The following is a 5002-nucleotide window of genomic DNA, read 5'->3' on the forward strand; positions in this document are numbered from 1 at the left end:
TAAGGGTGTCTAGTTGTTCACTAAGGCTCCCTAGAATATCAGTTTTGAACTCATCAATCATATTGCCAATCTCTGCCCTACTTACTGATCCAGATGCAGATTTGTTTTCTCTAATAAGAGAAGGATCTCTAGGCCCTTTTCCCGTTTTAGATTTTCCCCTTGAGAGATGGACACATAGTTCTGCTATGTCACGAAGTGGAAGTTGAGAAATATCTCCCTTCCCCATCATGTTTAAAATATCTATCCATTCATCTCTAATGGATTTTAATAGAAGGGCTTTCAAGGTCTCCTCATCTAAGTTACTCATTTTTTCTCTTTTTAAGTTGTATTGAAATCTTTCAAGTAAATCCTCCAAGTTTTCATCTTCTTTTTGCACCATTTTGAATACCTCATCCTTATGGTTGGTGGGCATGCAATAGTCCAAGTATCTATCCAAAAATGTTTGTTTCATATCATTCCAAGTCCTAATAGATTGAGTGACTAATCCCATGAACCATTTCAAAGCAGCTCCCTTCAATGTTGAAGGAAACAATTTGAGTTTTTGAGAGTCTTCCATATAGTCATAAGTTTGGCACACGACTTCAAACTCAAATAGAAATGTTTCAGGATCCTCACTTCGCAACCCATAAAAGTTTGGGAGGACAGATGGTGTGATGTTTTTCATTGTTGTATTAGTTTCCTCATCAACTATAGGGAATCCAAATGAGTTATCTCCCTATTTCCTCCATTATTTCCTCCACCTCCACCATTGTTGCCTCCATTATTTCCTCCTCCTCTACCCCTACCTCTAAATCCATTTACTACTTCCTCCGTCATGGTAGTTTCCTCAGAGTCTTCTGGTTCTTCTATCAAGGGTGGATGAGAGAGAGTTTCTTCCTTCTCTTCTTCGGGTGATTCTACTTCTTTGATTACAATATGTTCCCTTGTAGAAGTAAAGAAAGATTCTTCTCCTAGATCAGATTTAGTAGATAGTGTGGGAGAACCCTCAAATTCAGTTGCTGCTCCTTGAATTCCAGGAATCCTAAGGCTGGGAGTAGATGGGGGTGAATCTTGTCTATGCCTTGAAGTAGCTGGAGTTGTAAAAATCGAACTCTTGGCCCTAGCTATAAACCTTCCCCTAGAATCTCTTGCTCTATGCATGTCATTTTTTTTATTTTTATCTTTCTCTTCAAGTCAGGCTAATAATTCTCTTTCTGATCTTTCAGATCACACTAGGTGCAAGAAGAGAGCATACTCAAGAAATTATTGAACCAATAACTCTCTTTTCTGATCCTCCAGATCACACTAGGCGCAAGAGGAGAGCATACTTCGAGAAGTTATCAATTTTTCCCTTCTTTGATTTTTTTTTAAAGAAATTGGCTACCTAGTTACACTTCCCCGGCAACGGCGCCAAAATGTTTGGTCAATTTAGAGTGTCCTAAATTGCTATATTAATTGTCAATCCGGGAGTCGTAAACTGTTGAAGTGTGGTTCACTATATGTGCAAGATAACCTATTTCTTACATTTTGTCGTTTTTTATTTTTTATTTTGTTTTGGGGGTTTTTATCTTCGTTTATCTCCCAATGTGAAATGGAAATTCTATCCCTGAGTTTTAAGATTACTCTAAAAGACAAGTATGGATAAAAAAAGACAAGTATGGATATAAATTTTCAAGGCAATTATGTCCTTTATAATGATTTCCAAAACTTCAAACTTCAGAGGGTCTTAGAACATACTAATGATGAAATTAATTCCTAAAATAAAATGAAAATGTGCCACTATTCTAATCAAACAAACATTGAACTATTGATCATGAAACCATTATCCCTGCTGCTGTCTAAATACAAAAGAAATGAATTAAGCTACTGCACTCAAAGAAATCCAAAAATTGCAAGTAAAGTAAAGCAAAAATCAAATTACATCAATTCATAGTCTAACCCCTCGCCAGTTAGTCCAGCTATGGCTTTCGGAGGTAATCATCAACAACTTGAGCAATCTGATATTTAATTGCAGAAAAGTAAAACTAAAATCAAATCACATCAATTCATAGTCTGACCCCTCACCAGTTAGTCCAGCTATGGCTTTCGGAGGTAATCATCAACAACTTGAGCAATCTGATATCTAATTGCAGAAAAGTAAACTAAAATCAAATCACATCAATTCATAGTCTGACCCCTCGCCAGGTAGTCTAAGCTATGGCTTTCGGAGGTAATCATCAACAACTTGAGCAATCTGATATCTAAACTGTCTAACGAAGCAAATGAACTAAACTGAAATCAACAAAACAGAACTGGAATTAAAAGCTAAGAAAAGCAAGTCAGCAGAAAGACTGATTCCATGTCACTAGTTTTTGCAAAAGGAAATGTATGAAGATGCCCGGGCCTACTGTAATCTGGAACATGCACACTGATCAGCGTTAACAGCAATGTACAAAGCATGTAAAATTATGAACAAGAATGAAGCGTTAGTACCATAGTAAATGAAATATACATAAGTGAATAACTATGGCATATTTGCAATAAACATAAAGAAACACAACATGAAACTGTACAGCAATAAGAAACGAAACCTCGGCGTGTGCAGGGGCCCTCTGCACAACCTCGGGCAATAGCTATCAATCAAGAATTACGCTTCACGCAATCATGTAGAAACAGAGTCTTCTCATATATTTCAAAACGCAGTCACAACAATGAAACTAGTGTCATGGCACAGTGGGCTTTTTATCAGCAAAATTATATTCAAAAAACTAAGTCCTATGCGTATAGAAACGCATTATTTATAACAAAAGGTTACATAATTGTTTTCCTATAAACTACGCTGATAGAGGACACGTAAAGGACGGCGTCCATGGATTTAGCATCATGGCTGTCGAGATTATGCAATCTATTGAAAACGGCTTGTTGGATTCACATCGTGGGCAGCCTACAGGTGTCAGCGTGCCTCCAGAGATCTAGAAACAGCCATGAAAATCTTTCACGTGCTTGGAAATGGAGTCTTGTTGCCGTAAGACTCTTCTGTTTGACCACCGTTGACCACGGCCTCCCCTGATGAATCCGACTGAGCCAATAGGACTCGGTCCATGTCCAAGTCATTTCTAACTTGCCCATGTGGATCGTTTTGCCTGATGACACCTGCAATGTAGACTTTAACAAAAACAGCTGCGGAAAGTTGAAGCAGCTGCGGAAAGTGACAGGATTCTGCAACTCAATGAGCAAAAATCTAGTTCAAACAACAGACACAAAACATAGTTAAAAAAAAAACCACTTTAAATGCTCTTTTATGATTAATATGCAATGATGTTGATAGCTTCGGAGGTTCAGGTGAATGGAAAGAGTCTAGGAAAGTGTATAGGAAAGATGCAAGTTCAGGGCTCAACAGGCACATTGTATCTTGTAATGAAAAAATATTTTTGTCTTTAAAGTGTCAAAATACCCTCCAAGATCAAGTCATCCTAGAAGTTGTCAAGGCGGCCTAATTGAAGAGCCACATCTACCCCTTGAAGAGGCCTATATAAAGAGAGGAACTCATCCTCTAAAGAAGCACTCAGTCATCTCTCATTCTATGCGAATAAGAGGACGAAGAAGAGTCAGAAGAAGAAGGATGAAGAAGAGGTCGAAGAAAGTTGAAGTTTTTTGGCTAGTCTCTCTCCCACATGTTAGATGAAGCCAAGGTTTCTAAGCAAGGTTTACATCTAGTTCAATATTGGAAGGAAAGAGGAAAGAAGGCAAGAGAAGGTCACTAAGGGTGTCTCTCTCTCCCTAAGTCACAAGGAAAGGCAAGAAAAGGGAAGAATAAGGCTCTAAGAAGAAGATCGAAGTTTTCAAGTGTGGCAACATCAGTTATAACAGTTGTCAGGCAGACAAAATTTTGGATCCATAGTAGTAGGTCGAAGTTCTTGCAACAGGAAGTCGAGTTGGTGGTTGGTATTGATCTTGGAGGGTATTGGTTTGAGTCACAAGGTCTTGGTATTTGTCAATTGAAGGATCTATAAGAAGAGAAGAGATTTAAGGGTTTTCCCCTCAAGAGGAGGGTTTTTGGCCCTAGCTTGCAGCCTATATACTATGTCACTATTCTTATTGTTTTGGTAGTTGTTTGATGTGTCTCACATTATAATAATAAGGAACTAAGCTGATAAGGAAAAAAGTAACACAAACAGTTATCAAGTTGAAGAGAATTAACATATTCATTGCCCTATTGAATTCTCAATAAGATCCACCATCAATCACTAGTGGACATGTCTTTTGATCATTATACATGTAATGTTATCTTATGTGTTGAGTATTGGTATGCCTCCCTCAACAAAAGAATATCATGATGTAAATGTATTATAACAAAAGATGAAGCTTGTCGGTTGTTCTTGATCCCGACTTGTCACAAGGTAAAGCACTTCAGTCATCAGTCATCATCTCTAACTTTGCACTTTAGGGGTCACTTTGTTATAGGCTATTTTGTTTCATATGATCAATCAAACTCCTAATGGGATCAATCAACATCATATTCCCCCTTTACATCATCATTGCACAAATCCCTATGCATGACTCTCTCATTCCCCATAGTTTCTGCCCTAAACTGCATCATCTAAGCCAGTTTTAGGACCAACGCACCTTGGCCTCTTGTTGGACAGTGTTCACCTACAAGTTTCTCCATCGTGGTCTACGTTGATCACCTACAGGTTTCTCTCCTTACACTTGCATTGGTTCTAGAAATTCAATAAAAAGAGAGAGAATCTCGAACCCTCCATTTCCAAAAGCTTCCAGGATCTATTGTAACCATTTACCTCAGATTAAACTTTTGAATCCTATCCTATCATACCTTGGAGTTTCCATCCCTTATCCTTAGATATCATCCTCCCATCAAGAGTGGATCTCAATCCCAAGATTGGTAAAAGGATAAGAACTCCCAACTTACCTCACTCCTCTAAATATTTGCAACCTTTCATATGCAAGGGGTTGGATTTTGGAGAGTGATTCTACCCTTATGTTGTTGTTATGAGAGCTATCCTTTTATGCATTTAGGGTGATT

Source organism: Pinus tabuliformis, chromosome 3_1 (assembly GCF_031772625.1).
Source record: "Pinus tabuliformis cultivar Carrire ecotype Pingquan chromosome 3_1, CPIR1, whole genome shotgun sequence".
NCBI lineage: Eukaryota > Viridiplantae > Streptophyta > Pinopsida > Pinales > Pinaceae > Pinus > Pinus tabuliformis.